Source organism: Diadema antillarum, unplaced genomic scaffold (genome assembly GCF_040938485.1).
Source record: "Diadema antillarum isolate AM-2024a unplaced genomic scaffold, OU_Dant_1.0 scf00000014, whole genome shotgun sequence".
Classification (NCBI taxonomy): domain Eukaryota; kingdom Metazoa; phylum Echinodermata; class Echinoidea; order Diadematoida; family Diadematidae; genus Diadema; species Diadema antillarum.
Window position 1 is genome coordinate 2,167,803 of NW_027270903.1, and position 20,185 is coordinate 2,187,987.

Below are 20,185 nucleotides of genomic sequence, written 5' to 3' on the forward strand. Positions count from 1 at the left end.
CGGGAATCGGGACATGAGAAGGGTTGATGGAAAGCACGTAAGATATAGCACGGTGGTAAAAAACAAACAAAACAAAAACAAACAAGAAACAAGCCAACAAAAGAAAAACGAATCTTCTGAGGATGACCCCTCCATGTCACCGTCGGCAAAATCAAAAGATGGGATGGTGCGTCGACCGACACAAGCGAATTGTCTGTCTGCGAAGTTTCCCTCTACCCAATGTCTGGCGTGAGTAATAAATTCTCTGTTGAGTTACAATGGCGGCAACTGGTACAAGCCAAAGATAGTTGCCTATACAATCTCTTTTTGAACAAGCCCATTTTCTCTGTTCACGTAGGATCAATATTGAACATTCAATACCTACAGCCAATTTCCGCTCGCTGTCCACTAGACCGTGACAATAGTCTTTTATATACAGTCGGGAGTTACGGCTTTTCTTTTCTTTTTTTTTCGCCCGCAGGTAAAACGATTTATCATTTTTCAGACTGTTATTGGCTTCATCCTATGACTGGGACTGTTCCTGTGTCAGCTTTGTCATGGTTCTTTCTGCTGAAACATTTGTTGGTTCCTGCAGGTATAATTATAACAAATAAAGCAAGAGACAAGATAATGCAGCTGGTTCCTTCATGCTTTATTATAGCCATCAAAAGTGACTTTTGATGAATTCGTTGCTTCATGATTTGTTGAATGTTGCATATTATGTTTCATTGCATGACACATTTTTAGTGTTATTAGAGCAGGCGGTATCTTAAAATGTGTCAATTGTATTTATAGACGTTACTGAGAGAAATAATTCTATTAATTCTCCATCAGATAATGTGTTGCATCGCTATGCCTCACCACTAAGATTAATTCTATTCATTCTCCATCAGATAAAGTGTTACATCGCTATGCCTCACCACTAAAATTATTTGCTTTCTCTTTTAATTTCTCTCGCGCTCTGTGTCTGTCCGTCTCTCTCCGTATCTCTCTCTCCCTCTCTCTCTCTCTCTCTCTGTATATATATATATATATATATATATATATATATATATACATATATATATATTTATACATATATATACATGCTACAAGAATCTTTTCACAAGATAACCACTTTTTGCTCAGATGCCATTATGTCTGCGCATAGTTGGGTCAATGGTGAAATATATTTCATTCTGTATCTTCGTTATGACGTGTTATTTCTATGGGAGTGCAGTTTTTCTGCAAATGAAAATTGATATGACTATGCACTAGCTCACTTCTGCTTCAATGAATTTCTCCCCGATTTTAATATGTTGTAGCTGTGACTTTGGGCTATCGTGAATGTACCCTTCCTTTTTTTACACGATGTCGGGATTATGTTAAAAACTTGGTTGAATTTAAATGTAACCCCGGGTTACAAGGTCTGTGATGAAGACCACAGAGTTTGGAGTCTTCAACCTCAGTATATACATACACAACCCCTTCCTCTCATATGCACATGCCCTCTCGTGCATTGTCCTCCAGTCCCTGCTTCTGTCCTTATCTTTCTTTTCCCCTCTCTCCTTCTACACGGGGATGCAGACCCCTAATGTACGTAAGTCTCTCCTCATCTCGTATTCGTCTTTCCCCTACCAACACCAATACTGCCAAATTTTGGGAGATAAAGATAAAGTTCCCATAGTGCCACGTCCTCTTGCCCCCTTGGACGTTGGAGAGAGTGGATGTAGTAAGGCGTGGTGCTGGCTCCTTTCAAGGTACCTCCTTTCAAGGGTTCTCTTCATGGATTCATCTCCTCGATAGTCTACACGCGAGACCTCAGTGACAGTAACGCGAAATTTGGATCTTCTTTGGATGTGACCCCCCTGATTTGTTTAACGTTGTTGAAGGACGCTCTGCTGTTAATCCAAAGTAGCAGTTATTTCCCCATGAAACAACGCTGTTAATAGTTCTCTGCTGATAGCCGTTGGAGGATATTTGAAGAATATTTATTGATGCCCTTCTCATTGAACCCCATGTAAATTATATGTGTCAAAGATATTGTTGCTCCAGCCAATAGTAATCTGTGATTAAAAGGAGGAACATCCACACGTGTAAACATAACCGTTGAATTGTACATTGTATTTATTTACATTGTGCTAAGAGAGCGAACCTGGTGTTACAAATGGCGACCCTGCCAGGACCTGCTCTCGATTAGATTTGTGTTATGTGAATTGTCACAATCTATATACGATTTACACATTGTTTTGATGTTTGTTATTTGATTATTCGTAAAGGAGCCAGCACCAGCGCATGTTAATGATATAGTGTTGTATTGTAAAGAAAGTACATCACATTAAGGAGGTATTTACATGTATTTTGCATATGTGCGCAATTTACCAAGCAAGTCAAAGCGACCTCCTCTGAAGATAAATAGGTGATATTCTGTAGTTGTACGGAGTATATGTTCTCAGAATTTTGTACTGATTTCTATTACATTGAATTTCATCGTGATAGACTATGGCCGACTTTAAATCAAACCTTCTTGCCCCTGCTAAGGCTTTATGTAAGAAGGAAGATATAGCCCTTGATATGGCGTTATTACTCATTGGGGAAGAGGTAGATGGTGTGACCACGGATGAGCTAATAGTTGCCTTGTCTGAGGTGGTAGATTGTGTTCGGAGTGGCATGGTTTTGGAGCGTCAGTCTCACATCCAGTCTCCCTCTGTAGCACTCCTCGTGGAACTGGAAATCAAGTCCTCCCAAGTGATGATGCGGGACCAAAGCATTCACTTGAACATACATGGGGCACCTAGGCCGTTTTTCTTGGCACTACTCTCTGATGTGGCCGGACCCTCATCAAGACGAGTGACACTTGCGGAAGCCAAGAGGAACTTGAGGATGGCAGATCCTGCCCCATTGCAGCCTCCCTCATCTTCAAATTACAGATCCGCCTTACCACAATCGAGTCAGGAGCATCAACATGCCTCTCCGTACAAACATCAACAGGCAGGACAAAGCTTACCCATGAGTATCCCTGCTACTTATAGGAAACTGCGACCCTTCTCTGGATCTCCGTCAGCCAAGGACGAAGATCCCTTCGATGTCTGGGTGGATCAGGCCGAGGGTCAGCTAGAAGAGTGGACGGATGCCGGCATTGGAGAGGTGGAGAAGAGAAGGAGGATAAGTGAGGCTCTCAGACCACCTGCTTCGACCATAGTGAGGGACCTGAAGCTCTATAACGTTCACGCTTCGGCTGGAGACTATGTTTCTGCTCTAGATGCTGCTTTTGGCACCACTGAGAGTGGAGAGGAAATCCTGCTGAAATTCCATGATACCACCCAACAGGAGCGAGAGAAACCTTCAGATTTCTTAATGAGGGTTAATGTGGTACTCCGTCGTGCCATCCGAAAGGGAGGAGCAGAACCGGAGAGAGCAGACTACCTGAGACTCCAGAAATTCATCAGGGCCGTTCACGATGAGATGCTTCTCATAAGCCTTAGGTTGAGGGACCATCTGCCAAACCCGCCCTCCTTCATAGATCTACTCAGCCGAGTGAGGAGATATGAGGAGGAGGCCTCCCAAAAGAGGCAGAGAACACCTACCAGGGGTAGGAGCCTGCAGGCCCTCGCCGAGCCATCTACAGGTGTCATGGAAGCTCGCTTGGCAAGATTGGAAGAGCAGATGGCTGCGGTGAAACTGCCGAACATCGCCATGTATAACGCCTACCAAACACCCCAAGCTGCAACCAAACTCCCTGACTTCTGCTACAAGTGTGGTCAAGATGGACACTTCCGCAGAAATTGTCCCAACCCTCCCGACTTAGCAGCAGTGAACCAGAAGTTGTTGAAACATATTAATCAGCTGCAGGGAAACGAGCAAGGGCGCCGGAGTCGGAGCAATCAGGGGCCCGGATCAACTCAAGCTCCCCAGACCTTCTCCCAGCAGCAGTAAACGAACTTCATCCAGATACAGAAAGCAAAAGTCAAGGAGACGTTCCTGATGGTTTGGTGGGGGAGAGAACCACATACCCCTGCCTCATCGATGGTCAGCCCTCAAAGTGTCTCTTGGACAGTGGCTCCCAAGTCACCCTACTCTCCGATGGACTTAGCAAGAAGCTAGGCAAAGAGATTCTGCCATTGGAAGACCTCATCCTATGGCATGGTGGGGGAGGTCACATACCATATATTGGATACACACATATCGAGCTCGGTTTTGACCCATCATTCTCAGGGACATCCAAATGCGTTCATACCTTGGCCCTTGTCATCCCAGACAATCCAAACACAGCTATCCATCCTGTGGTGGTAGGCACAAATTCTGGAATCTTTGAATCCCTGCACCAAGCTTGTCAAGTAGAGAAAGAAGGTGAAGTCAGCGCAGTCTGTGCGGCAATCTACCAAAGAATGCCTGCTGAGACGAGAACGGATGTCAAGCAGTTACCGATCCAGTGGGGACCCATCCCACAGGTGGCAAAGGATCGTCTGGTCTATAAACTTCAGGAAAGGTCCAGTGTTTTCTGTCTCTCTGACCAGGATTATGGAGTGACGAGTAGAATAGAGCACCGGATTAGACTAACAGATGAGACCCCCTTTCGAGAGCGTTCGAGAAGGGTAGCTCCCTCCGACTTGGTGGATCTACGGGCCCACCTGCAGGAGCTCTCCCAAGCAGGGATCATAACGGATTCGAAGAGCCCCTATGCCTCCCCAATCGTCCTCGTCAGGAAAAAGAACGGGAATCTCCGTCTTTGTGTGGACTATCGCACATTGAACTCTCGAACTGTTCCTGACCAATATGCTGTACCCTTGATCCAGGAAGCAATTGATGCCCTCAATGGAAACCAATGGTTTTCTGTGATAGACCTGAAGTCGGGGTATTATCAGATCCCTATGGCAGACTGCGACAAAGAGAAGACGGCGTTCATTTGTCCAGTAGGATTCTTTCAGTTCGAAAGAATGCCTCAAGGCGTGAAAGGAGCCCCCGCTACCTTTCAGCGGTTGATGGAACGATGTATGTCGGGTCTCCATATGTCCGAAGTCTTGGTTTATATGGATGACATCATTGTCTTCGGGAAAACTCTGGAGGAAATGGAAGAACGCCTTCTCCGTGTTCTCGACCGTCTACAGGAGTATGGACTGAAGATTTCCCCTGAGAAGTGTCAGCTGTGCTGCACCTCTGTGAGGTATCTTGGGCACATAGTTTCTGGCGAAGGTGTGAGGACAGACCCAAGCAAGACAGAAGTGCTTCGAGACTGGCCTGCTCCCAAGACTGTGAAAGAACTGCGCTCTTTCCTGGGATTCACCGGATACTACCGGAGATTCGTGAAGGGGTATTCGAAGATTGCTCGACCTCTTCATGAACTAACTGCAGGCACATCACAAAAGGGACGCACAAAGGAAGCTGGGAGACCCAAACCTTCAGCAAACATCAGTGAGAAGTGGACTCCAGAGTGTTCTAGGGCCTTCAAACACCTGAAGGATGCCCTAACCACTGCACCTGTATTGGCATTTGCGGACCTACAAAAGCCGTTTGTCCTCCAACTCGATGCCAGCCGAGATGGGTTAGGTGCAGTTCTGTGCCAGGACCACGACGGACACCTGCGTCCTGTAGCGTACGCCAGTAGGGGCCTCTCCAAGTCAGAGCGAAATTACCCAGCCCATAAGCTGGAGTTCTTAGCGCTGAAGTGGGCGGTTGCTGAACGTTTCAAGGACTACTTGTATCTTGCCAAGAACACCGCCATATTCACTGACAACAACCCTCTCACCTACGTTCTGAGTAAAGCTAAACTAGATGCAACAGGCCACCGATGGGTGTCAGAACTAGCAAATTATGACATAACTATCCACTACCGTCCCGGTCGAGTAAACACCAATGCTGACGTACTCTCCCGACTGCCCAAGGTTAGAGGTGCAGATGACTACACAGACCTCAGCTACCTGGAAGCCCGGCTGAGAAATGAGGTGGCAGAACCGGACCAACAGATCGGTCTTGAATCTACAAATGCCGTCTTGATGTCTGCGTCTAGCAAGGAGGACACACCTTCTGCACATCTAACTTCTAGTCCACTGATAACCTGCCTTTCCATACGTGCCGAAGCCATTCCCGACGATTATGAGTTCCCACATATCAGTAATATGTCCAGCCCAACCAACTGGAAGAGTGCCCAGAATGCTGACTTAACCATCAAGAAGGCTACATCTTGGGTTCAGGCTGGTCGAAAGCCAAATGGACGCACCCTGAAGACACCAGAGGAACGCATCCTTGCACGAGAGTTTCCCAAACTGAAACTCATTGAGGGAGTACTTCACAGGATGCTGAAGGACCAAGATAGCGAGCCCGTTTACCAGCTAGTGCTTCCGGAATCTCACAGGAAGGATGCACTCCGCAGACTTCATGATGAACATGGACACTTGGGCACTGACAAGACTTCCTCCCTCATTCGGGCTAGGTTTTACTGGCCCAAGATGGCCCAAGACATTGAGAAATGGATAGGGAACTGTAGAAGATGCCTCGCCCGCAAGACCCTTCCGACTAGGAGTGCACCACTCCACAGCCTCCAGACAACTCAACCGATGGAGTTGGTCTGTATGGATTTTCTGGGTTTGGAAATGGATGGAAAGGGATTCAAGTCCATTCTAGTCGTAACTGACCATTTTACGAGATACGCACAGGCATTTCCCACAAAAGATCAATCCGCTCGCACTGTCGCGAAAACTCTGTGGGAGAAGTACTTTGTGCATTACGGCCTACCTCAACGACTACACTCCGATCAGGGCCGAGAGTTTGAGGGCAAAGTCATAAAGGAGCTTACTCAACTTCTTGGCATCAAGAAATCCCACACTACACCCTACCATCCCCAAGGAGACCCCCAACCTGAACGGTTCAACCGTACCCTTCTCAACATGTTAGGCACCCTAACAGATGAACAAAAGGTAAACTGGAGCCAACACGTAGCAAGCCTGGTCCACGCTTACAACGCTACGAAGTCAGCGAGCACAGGGTACAGTCCTTACCTGCTTATGTTCGGCAGGGAAGCAAGACTCCCAATCGACGTAACGTTCAACACACGACCAGATGGGACATCTGCCCTAGACCACGTGAAGTACGTCTCAAAGTTGAAAGCTGGTCTTCACCGAGCATACCGAGCAGCGAAGGAGGCTTCGGAGAAAGCAGCAGCCACCAATAAGCGACGCTATGATCTGAAAGTTCGTGGTGGAGAACTTCAGAATGGTGATAAGGTGCTCGTGCGAAATGTAGGATTGAAAGGTCCACACAAACTGGCGAATCGATGGAAACCTGATTCGTATGTTGTGGTGGGACGCAAGAATCCGTCCCTGCCCGTATATGATGTCCAGCCAGAAGCCGGAGGTAAAACTCTGACGCTGCACCGAAATTTGCTTCTCCCTATTGGGTCAACAGATGTGCCCGATGATGAGCACCCACCTGTCCCCTCTCCCCGGACTTCAACCACTAGACGCCCCAGAGCGAGGGGGCGGCGAGTTAATAGAAGCCCGCAACCAACCACAGCCCCGCCATCGAGTGAATCTGAGAGCGATGGATGGCTCATACCTCCTTTGCCATCACACCGTCGTTGGGACCAGGCGATCCCCAATCAGCAATCCCGTGGTCAGCAAAGAACAGGTCAACCCGAGCATGTTCAGGCTCAGGCCACCGGAGACACCCCTCAGGAAGGAAACGTCACTGAAAATCGAACTCCCACTGCAGAACGACAACACCCCGAGGCAGGAATTCCCATGACTTCTGAAGAGATTTCAGAACAGGATGCTCCCATGGCAAACGACTCTCCAGAAGAAGTTCAGAGCCCTTCCCCTCTTGATGTCCAAAGTCCAACATGCGAGCTGCCTGAAGAAATTGATTCACCAGGCGAGACACCTGCCGTTGGAGATACCAACGTTCCTGAGACTACTGACATTATTGGCACTCCTATCGACCCTGATAGAGCTGATTCCCCAACTTTAAATGGCGTTCCCGAAAATCCGCACTCCCCTACTCCAGACCCACCTGGTGAAGGCAGAAACATCGCCACTGATGAGGAAACTGCAAACCACAACGAGGTTGCTCAGGGAGTTGGTGGTGAGACTGGCAATCCCTCACCGTCGTCTTCTGGGCATACACATTTGAGAAGGTCGTCAAGACAGAGTGTGGCACCTGAACGACTAAACTATTTCGGACGAGGTCAACCACTGAATTGTTCGGTTACGACCAGCCCAAAACGTGAAGGGTTGTTTACTGCATTAAGACAAAGACTGTTAGGCTATTGATTCGAGCTAGATTGCTAATCATGTATTGAAATATGTTTAAGTGAGTTATATTATGCCCTTTTCTTCCACCGGGACGGTGCGAGATTTGGTGGGGGAGAGTGTAACCCCGGGTTACAAGGTCTGTGATGAAGACCACAGAGTTTGGAGTCTTCAACCTCAGTATATACATACACAACCCCTTCCTCTCATATGCACATGCCCTCTCGTGCATTGTCCTCCAGTCCCTGCTTCTGTCCTTATCTTTCTTTTCCCCTCTCTCCTTCTACACGGGGATGCAGACCCCTAATGTACGTAAGTCTCTCCTCATCTCGTATTCGTCTTTCCCCTACCAACACCAATACTGCCAAATTTTGGGAGATAAAGATAAAGTTCCCATAGTGCCACGTCCTCTTGCCCCCTTGGACGTTGGAGAGAGTGGATGTAGTAAGGCGTGGTGCTGGCTCCTTTCAAGGTACCTCCTTTCAAGGGTTCTCTTCATGGATTCATCTCCTCGATAGTCTACACGCGAGACCTCAGTGACAGTAACGCGAAATTTGGATCTTCTTTGGATGTGACCCCCCTGATTTGTTTAACGTTGTTGAAGGACGCTCTGCTGTTAATCCAAAGTAGCAGTTATTTCCCCATGAAACAACGCTGTTAATAGTTCTCTGCTGATAGCCGTTGGAGGATATTTGAAGAATATTTATTGATGCCCTTCTCATTGAACCCCATGTAAATTATATGTGTCAAAGATATTGTTGCTCCAGCCAATAGTAATCTGTGATTAAAAGGAGGAACATCCACACGTGTAAACATAACCGTTGAATTGTACATTGTATTTATTTACATTGTGCTAAGAGAGCGAACCTGGTGTTACATAAAGCTTATCTGTAATGTACTGAGATGTTTTTATCTTTCTGCAACTTTCTTTGCAATAACTCAAGAAGAACAGCCCCATCACCCCCAAATTTTGCACATGTTTAGTTCATGTCACGTACATTATTTTATAAGATAACAACTATTGATCGGACATCATTTTGGGTATGTAAATTAGGGTCAAAGGTCATAAATGTTTCATTCTGTATCTTAGTGAATCCATGTCTTATTTCTCCCATATTTTGCACACGCAAAGACTATGTTATAAGAATCTTTTCACAAGATAACCACTTTTTGCTCAGATGCCACCATGTCTGTGCAAAGTTGGGTCAATGGTCAAATATACATGTACTTCATTCTGTATCTTCGTTACGACGTGTTATCTCTATGGGAGTGCAGTTTTTCTGCAAATGAAAATTGACATGATTATCTTTTTCGAGCACTAGCTCATTTATGCTTCAATGAATTTCTCTCAGATTTTAATATGTTGTAGCTGAGATCTTGGACTATCGTGAATGTACCCTTCGTTTTTTCATACGATGTCGGGATTACGTTATAAAACTTGGTTGAATTTAAAGCTTATCTGCAATGTATTGAGATGTTTCTTTCTTTCTGCAACTTTCTTTGCAATAACTCAAGAAAAACAGTTTCTATCACCGTTAAATTTTGCACATGCTTAGTTCATGTCACATACATTAATTCATAAAATAACAACTTTTTGATCAGACACCATTTTGGGTATGTCAATTAGGGTCAAAGGTTATAAATGTTTCATTCCGTATCTCAGTGAATACATGTCCTATCTCTTCCATATGTTTTACATTGATATAGCTGATTCTGGGTGCATGCACTGGTCGGGGAGGAAGGTCTCGAGCCTCGGTGATTAAGTTTGCCTTTTCCTCCCCTGGCAACCAGCAGCATGCACCTGGAACCACCACAATTTTTATATCATGTATTTATGATTTTCTGTTTGTATTTTATATCAGCTTGTATTGTACATTGTATATTGAATTGCCGAATAAATAATAATAATAATAATATATATGATATTATATAATATTATATATATCTTTGATATAGTATACAATATACATAATACGGACACAATCATATGCATATATTTATATGTAAGCAGTATTATGTATACATAGTGTGTATAATCAATACATTATATGTTATGTTCTCTGTGTGTTTGTGAGCGCATCTATAGATGTGATGATGAAAAGAATAAATAGCTGAGGATGGGGTATACTGGGAGGAGAGAGAGGAATCAGAGGGGAGAGGGCGAGCGGGTGGGTGAGGAGGGAACGATAGGCCCGGAGGAGGAGGAGGAGGAGAGAGAGAGAGAGAGAGGGGGGGGGGGGGGGTTGGGGGGGGGGTACAAGAGTGGTATATTCAACAGCCAGAAACTTCCATTCATCATCCATTTGGGATACCGCAAAAACCGATTACAGCTACACTATGGACGTCGGGAAGTGCTTCAGACGAATTTCCTTTGAAAATAATACCGACGTCAAAAAGCCTACATAATGATATCAGGTATCTGGTTGATATACATGGTTCGAAAAATATAATATGGGAAATAGTAACTGCCTACGTATGATAAACATGCGTAAAGAAATTAATTGGTGATAATCGTCACCAATTACCCACACACACACACACACACACACACACACACACACATCCACATCCAAACACATAGTATCCTCCACACAGTTTCATCGAACTGTAAATATTTGAAGACCCTATACTCTTGTCAATTAACCACATTATTTACCCACCATAGTCTATTACGGTCATGGAATAGAACCAAGAAAACTAAACCGACGGTGTCGGGAGTGCCGTTATGGATAAACCATCTTTGAAAAGGAATAGCTGAACTCGCCAAGCTGCAGTACTGGAAGTCCGGGACTTCCCACGAAAGATTCCGGAGCCCTCACCAGTAAGTAACCATGCATCCTCCCACAAAATTAACAGGAAGTCAAATATCAAGTGGGAATCATAATAATGTTTGTTTGCTTGGCAATGTTTGCTTGCTTGGCTTGTTTTAATTTTGATTGCATTATTTTATTGCAGTAATATGGGCAAACAATGTCCTTTATTGTACCTTCCCCTTCCCTTGTCTTCGATATTTTCATTGAATAATGACGATTCCATCATGCAGAAACATCTTGAGGACGGTTTCTTTTTCCACGGCAAAAGAAGAAGAAGAAGAAGAAGAAGAAGAAGAAAAGAAGAAAGAAAGCCACCCGGTCCTTCTTCTTTTCTCACTTATTCACTCTCAACACTTTGTTCTCTGACAATGTGGTAGACATCCAGAAATGGGATTATCCCAGCTACGCTTCCCAAGTTCTTCTTACTGTCTACATTCATGTGGACACCACGAAAGAACTTACTTTTCATTTCCCTCAGAGATTGCTTGATAATTCACTCAGGTCGCTATATCAAGAGAAAAAGAAAGATGGACAGAAGATCTTTAACCGTTTGTATTCTGAGAGTGCCGATTGGCCCAGAAAACCCCATAGCATTGTATACATTGTTCGAAGTCCGTGGTACGGAAAGGATTAAGAGCGAAGAAGTCGTCACGCACGATAGACTGGCGAGAAGGATTATCCCTTAAGCCGAAGCAAAATGTGATCATCCCCAGGTCGTGTCATCATTAGGATTACACGGACGACCTTGTAACCGTCTTGTAGCTATTTGAGACCGAGCTCACTCGGATGCATAATAGCATCTTTTTAGATGTTCTACACGGAGGGTTTCTAGATAGAACTTATAGCAAGCTTTAGATCTACGCGGGGATTCACGACGCTAATCCTACTCACAGAACTCTATCTGTGATCCTACCACGACGCGGTTCAGGCAGAAAATTTTGTTGTGCACATGCGCGAGACAATTCAACCCGGGCCGGGGGGGGGGGGGGGGGGGGGGGGGGAGGGGGGTGACGGGTCGCATACAGTTAAACCCTTTTTACACTTGTGTTTCTTTACCCCGTACTTTCTCTGACCCGCAGGACTATCGTTAATCCCGTGCTATTTTTTTCAGCTTTTTACACTTGCCAATAAATCCCGTACAAAATCTTGTCCCGGGCTAAAGAGAAAACTGACATTTTTACACTCGTATAATTAGTCCTGTACTTGGTGTGGTTCAGGCTTCGTCTCCGTCGCTTAACCCCGGATTATTTCTTCGTTCTGTTTACACTCGCTTGCTTGGCACCGCAATTGCGGTACTAACCCTGCTTTTTTGCAGGGCCAGATAGTACGGGATTATCGGTGGGGCTAGCCCACTTTGGCAAAAACAAGTGTAAACAGAAAGTGGGCTAAGGAAAGTCCAGTACCAACGGTGGGGCTAAGGCCCCCCCCCCCCCCCCTTAGCCCCACCGCTGGTACAGGACTAAGCAAAAATTTGCAATATTTAGTGTGAAAAACCCTTTAGTGTCGCTGCAGATCCAAAAGCTTGCTATGCTAATTCAAGAGATGTGACGACGGTGTACATACATTGTAGAAAGCAAAACCGAACAGGTCAATAGTTTGATGACAAAAAGAATATAGGAATAGGAAGAAGAAGAAGAAGAAGGAGGAGGAGGAGGAGAAGAAGAAGAGAGAAGAAGAAGAAGAAGATAAAGAAGAAGAAGAAGAAGAAATGGATAAATAAACAAAAGAAAACAAGGGTGGAAAAAGTGAAAATGGAGAAAATAAAATGGAGGAAGATAAACAGGAAGAAAAAAGAACAAGATAAAGAAGGAGAACTCATGAGATGGAGAAAAGGTGAGAAAAAAAGAAGATAAAAGAAAAGAAAAGAGAAGAAAAGAAGAACGTTCATAGAGGAGGAAGAGCAAAAAAAAAAGAGGATGGGAAATAAAAGATCAAGAAAGAAAATGAAGAAAAGACATTGATAGATAGGAGAAAAGGTCAAGAATAGGGTTTTGCACTGTATGTTGATTAATCACACAATTGAGATTCAATAACAATGTCAATATTTGATCATTTTAATGATATTATGTAGAATATGATATGTTTATGGGAGCATGAGAACACAAGCATAATAGGGTGCCCTCTCGATGTGAAACGCACACTCACACCAGGGGCGAATCCAGGAATTCTGTAAGGGGGGGGGGGGGGGAACAACTAATATTTCTGATGCCACTTCCGGATTTCATTTCATTTTTTTTCTTTTAATTTCTCTTGTTTAAAAAAAAAATAAGGGGGAGGGGTGTGCGCACCGGGTGCGCCCCCTCTGGATCCGCCACTGCACACACAAACACACACCATTTGGTTTGTATATTTATTTGAATTTCTGTCAATATCAGCATCGTATTCACAATGAATGAATGCAAACAATAAATCATTCACGCAAAAAAAAAAAAAACACCCCAAAACGAACTAGTACAAAACCTATAACCATGTAGCCTATATTAAAAAATCTTCCAAATTAGACATGTCTTATGATGGCAGCATGACACAAAAGCCTGCAATAAACTCAAATCACACACACACACACACACACACACTCTCTCTCTCTCTCTCTCTCTCTTATAATCAAACAAAGAAACACATGTTTCAGCTCACAATCCACAAACACAAAATGCAGTCAGCTACTGACACACCACACAGCACTGATTTCTTCATCTGCACGAAAACCTCTCTACATATCCTCTCAGTATTAGTAATAACTTGATAAAATCTTATAAATTTATTCATATTCTTCTTTTGCAAATAAAAGTAAGCATTTCTTTGTCTTGACCTGACGGCCACTGACCATCACGTGCTGACTTCAAAAAGTTAACATTCACTGAGCAAAACATTTTCTGTAATAATCAGATTTTTTAAGCAGCCAGCAATGACATAAAATGTTTGCAAGCATGGTAACATATGGCGATACAACATGGGGAATACATATGAACCTCAGAGAAATACTTGCTCCATGCTATAAAGCCACTGTTCGACACGTTCCTACATCAGAAGCAATAATGACGTTTTGGCAGGAAACAAACAATTAAGAGAAATGAATCTTCTTTCAACCGAGATACAACTTCCTATTTTTGACACCACAAAAATTTAAACATCAGTACAGCAAATTGCATCATTTGCTGTAATCACAGAAAGGGGATCTCCAATGTGATAAATGATGAGCTAGATGGAAATGAATACAGAAATACAGAGACATACAAATTTTGGTATAGAATAGTGATGCACGGATCAGAATACATGTACAATGGACACTCTGTTTTAAGAAATCCCAAAGACCAGACGATTCTGCTCACCATGTTGTATACCAGTAACAACAAACGATAGATGACAAAAGGAGTTTAATGCACTAATAACAAAATCGACAACAAAGACCAAGTTTGAGAGAGTTTACCATACTATTTACATGATACAATGTACCTTTGTACTAGTGAATATCTGGCAAAAATGCTGCCCTCTTTGTCAAAATATAAGACAGTCTCTGGTCACTGCAAGAAAGTTTCTCACACAGAATACATTCAACACGAGTTCCCGCACTCAATGGTTCGTACATTACTCTGTGTACGTAGAGGCATTACCATAACTTACTACTATACATTGTACACTGTAGGAGGCATGGTTACTTCAGGAAGGTAAAAGAGACCGCCCTGGTTACTTGGATACAAATTTTTTGATGCATCTCATTTTCACCTATTTTTCCTTTCCATGGGGATTAAAGATAATGTAGAACTCTCAACTAGAAATCATGTATTATAGAGACCAGCTGCACAGGGGTGTGCACTCAAAAATGACCCACATGCATATCATCTCCCTTGTCCATTGCTGTTTTGATGGACAGGTGACAATATTCCATATCAGATTATGAAGTCATCTTTCAGGAAACATTATTGGTATAAAAAATGCCCTACGAGCTAGGTTACTGTTTGATATGTGCGAAATGGTAACTGCTATTGCACTTTCTTTTTTCTTGTCATTATACATCTGTATTTGCATTACATATTCATGCTCTTTGGCATGTGTGTGTGCGTGTGTGTGTGTGTGTGTGACTGTGTGAGTGTGTAACGTCTAAAGTGTAAAGCAAAAAGTGTACACCACTACACCAAAACTACCACTGAAATGAATTTGAAGTCAGTGATCAAATACTAGTAGTTTCCATCGAATCACATGAATTTTAAAGCAAGATCGATACAAACAGTCCTGTCACCTGTACATCAACATCTTCATCATCACTTAAACAGGTGAAAAAAAGAAAGAGACATAAAAAAAATCACAAAAATTATATTGAGTACATTTAACAAATGCACAGTCCCATGTCAATCATTTCTTTCAAAGTACATTGTATGTTCATAACTTTGGCATTGAAAACATCACATCCCCTCATCCCATATATTCAAACTGAGAATACACATCGGACATATGGAAGGCAATGGAGACAGCTCTAGAGCTCTGATAATGGTAGGCTTACCATTAACCCTTCGGCCTGAATTCACGAAAGTGGTACAACTGAAACCATGGTTTAAACCATGGACAAAGACTGTAGTTATGTATGGGGCGCCAAGTGCCTCATGGCCTATTTTGTTATGAAATCAGTCGTTTTGTCGATTTCGTCACCGAAATTGTCATTTTGTATACGAAGTGTTAACATAATGTCGACGAAATGATCATTTCGTTAACGTAATGGTAATTTTCGTCGATGAAATGACTGATTTCCTAACGAAATAGGCCATGCGACACTTGGCACCCATACAAAACTACACTGTCTTTGTCCATGGTTTAAACCATGGTTTCACTTGTTCTACCTTCGTAAATTCGGGCCAATGTGTGCTTTGATTGCCGATTGGCTCAGAAAACTCCATAGCGTTATACACACACTGTCCAAAGTCCCTGGCTCAGAAATGGATAACCATGATCAGGGATGCCAGTTAGAATGAAAGAAAGGTTCTGAAATACATCTACATGAAGCCACTTTGTACAAGAAAGGGCCTGAACTTTGATACAGTACTACCAGGGCCCTGTTTTATGAAGAGTTAAGGTTGATTATAATAGTTGATTTCAACTGTTAGTCTATGGCAGCTTGTGTGGTAACGAAATTTAGTATCGATTTCATCTTTTGATAAAACGGGGCCAAGGGCTAATTTCAGGTTTTTGCCATAAAAGTACATGGCTTCCTTGAATGACATGAAACAATAGGGGCCAATTGAAGAAGTAAGACTAAAAATCTCAAAGCTTTCAGCTGTAATACGTCTGCCCGGACTTCATCACGACTCAACAAGCCTTCTTTTGATTGTTTCGCCTCGATGCAGTAACCATGGCATCAGGGCAAACACATACATGCCACTTTTCATTTCATACACATACATTTGTATGTAGTACTCACACGTTGAGCTGGATTATATTTTACAACTTTCAAAAATTATCATTCATTATGACATATTTACATGTTCTAGAATTATCTTGGGGGAGGGGAGCGGGAAAAAATATGCTAAATATCTTGATTCTACAACTGAAGAGAAATAGATGCTAAGTAAATGCTTGAGTAGGATACATTAGGACACCAAACAAAGATCAAATTTTGATAATTGAAGTATGCACTGGGTACTTTTCATATGAAATAGACAAATGAATCACTTCACTTTTGCATTTTCATCAAGGCAAAGGTCTCTACCAAATTTACATGGCTGATTCAGACGATTCTTTGCCAAGTTTGCATATTCTGCTCAAATAAACAACCCTCCTTTAAAGTAGAATAAGAGAGCAGCATTTCTATTCTTTCTTTTTTTTTGACAGAACCCCAAATCAGACTGGCATTGCATCTTTCCACTGTGAAGTGAAGTGGCTGATATAAAATATATCTTTGTACATGTACAACAGCACATTCACCATTTAGTTGTGCCAATATGTGGGACTGCAGGTAAAGTTGGGACAATAAAAAAGGGTAGACGTCTGCTAAAGATCAAAGAAGAATACTTGAACAAAAGATAGACTTCACAAGACAAAAGCGTGATGTGAGCAGAAAAAAAAGATGAAGGGAAATATATAAATAGTGAATACAAGTCTAATCACAGACATACATACGGGAATACACGTGTTGGGCCTATGCACCGACTGCGCATAGGACCTACATCAGTTAGTGTTAACAATATATCAGAACACAACAAAACTATGAAACAACCTGCGAGAGAGAGAAAAAAAATAGTAAGAAACAAGCAAATAGACAAGAAAACACATAAATCAACTTTTGAGTGTGAAAGGACACTGCTTCTACAGGTAGAGTCATGATGCCATAATCATCAGCTGGGAGAGAAATTTCCAACATGGAATGGACACCTTTCTGGTTTTGTACAACAATTCTTAATGCAGCCTCTGGTTATTGTTCACATATTTAAACTACACTCATTTTACATGCAATAATTCCACCTCAAGATCAGTTTTATACTTAACCCTCGGGTAACATGTAACTCTTTCCCCTTTCAACACCTCACACTTCACCCTACACATTACATTCTGGGTCCTATTCAGGCTTCACATACCCGATAACCCTTTCACATTTTATATTTTACCTTCATGTTACCTTCACACTTCTCATTTCACCCTTTCAATGCTTTACATAGGATTATCATTCTTGAGAAACGCATTACACTTTTTTTTTCACCCATTACACAGAATCAGACAGTCTACCCTTCACTTAACTCATAGTTTTACACTTCACACAGTTTACACTTTCCTCCAAAGTAACACTCCATGTTGGCTCACAATTTGTTCCAGCTTCAATTTCCAACCTCTATCACAATTCATCACTGTGGTGAACCCTCCATGTGTCTAGGCACTTATTAGCTCACCCTGCAGGGCTTTTTCACCAGCATTCAGCGATCGATCGTAACTTGACCTTGATTCTCACTCTATTCTTCCTTACCACTCTCTCTGTTCCCTTTTCTACCATCTCCACTAGTGCAACTTCAACTTCCAGCCCATTACTGCCGCCACTCTTCACTTTTTGCCCTCCTCACGACCCCCATATCGTCGCTGGGGCGACAGGACCTCGTATCTGCAAAATGTCAAATGTTCAGGAGAGCCAAAAAACATGGCGGCCAAAGCACTATAGTTAATGGGATAGCCTTTCCTATGACATGCCGTGGGGGCTTCATTTTTGGAGTAAGACAGTTGGGATTTGGACAGGACATCACTTATCCCATTGTTTGACCATTAATCCAAAAAAGTCATTATCACCAAAATTTCAGATACAAGGTCTTGTCACCCCAGCGACGATATGTCGCTTCCCTCCTCAATTCTCCTCTTTCTAGGCTCCCCTTCTGCCAAGCAACGATCCAGCTAAGGTCTACATACACATGGTGTCACAGCAAACCTTTCTCCCTCATTTACTTCACCATGCAAACCTTCAAGCAACACATAACTAGACCTAGTTGTTAAGTTAGCAAGCCCACTCAGGTGTAACAGTGTGCCTCAGACCAGCAGGCAGGCCATGGTGACACAATAGGGATTAAGGGGTTCAGCTAATCTCTATTCATTAAGGGGATTAGATAATCTCTATTCATTGACAATTAGTCTCCACACATCTGTACCAATCAGGGAGCACTCTTAGTGTGTGTGCCAATCAGTGAACAAAGGACAGAGAAGTAAGTCAGAAAGATGCAGTTGGTGCTATTGATCATGAAAGCTTGAGGGAATTCTTCATGGGTTGAAAGCTCACTATCCAAATCAAGGATAGTGTACTCGGTAACCTACATAGAAATAGAAATGTCCTTTTCCGGTAACAAGGCTGGGTCCAAATGAAAATTGGTAGATATTCAAAAAAAGCTTCAATAATGCCCTGTGGGGATAGTATTGGTTGAAGGAAAAATATACACACATCTTTTTTTCTCTTGTTATGGTTTTTTAGCAAGAGTCGAAACATTTTCTCTCGAATGCTTTGTCAAGCAATTGCCCTTATGGCATCAATCATGTTGCCTTGCAAAATCAGAAAAGACTGACTGAAAGATTGGGAGACAACATTTACAGTAATGGGGGTTCTACAAAGATATTCAAAAAAACAAAACACTTTTCAGTGATTATACTGTCCTGCAACTTTTTCTTTTTCTTTCTTTCAATCTGGACTATACATTTTGATCAATGTTTGCATTTGTATTTCAGTATTTTCTTCTTCTTCTTCTTTTTTTTTTTTTTTTTTTGGGGGGGGGGATCTATGTGTGTCTTTTTATCTTGAGGTTTGAAGGCATACAATTTAATGAGCTGAACCCAGATTTAGAGAGCTGAGAGCTTTAGGAGATAGCTAGAACAATCAGGGTTATATAAAGACTATCTCAAATTATAGGATTAGATTGAGAAGTAATATTCAAAATACCACCTTTCTGTCAAATTCAACCACTTTATGTCAGACATTAAATAGTATACAAATAATGAATGTTTATGAGTGCAATGGACAGAATATTTCATGAGGTGAAAGATGAAATGATCCATTCAACGAGGCGCAGCCAAGTTGAATAGCTCAAACATTTCATCTCTCACCGAATGAAATATTATGTCCATTGCACGAATGAAAAACATTTATCATTTGTCTCATATAACACCTAAACTAGATCCTTGTCATTTGATGTTTTAAGAATTTAGAAACAAGAGAGAATGTGCGGGATCTGATATCAACAGAGTGCTCACTGAGCGCTATACGCCAGCGCGCCGTCGCATACACACTGCAAACACAAGCATTTTACATGCGTAGCGTGCCTGGCTCTCGGCATGCGTGCAATGGAGCAAATCGTATGGATCCAAGATTGCACGGTAAATGGAGCCACAATTGCAAGGATGATGACGCAATAGTAAAATGGGATGAATGATCAATAGCAAACAACCAATCAAATGACAAGGATCTATCTAGATGTTATATGATAAAGGTCATGGGGGTATTTCAATGTAGCCTTCACATCCATCAATCACATCTTGTATCCTTATGATCACCCCTGTTTAAAGAGATTGGAAGAATCCACTGCATAAATAATGTGTTAATACTGCATTGGACACCTGACACTACCATAATCACAGGGGGTGGACAGCATGTTGGTTTTTAAACATTCCTACCAGCAAATACCGAATGATCAAAACCAATGGTGATATTTGAATCAAACT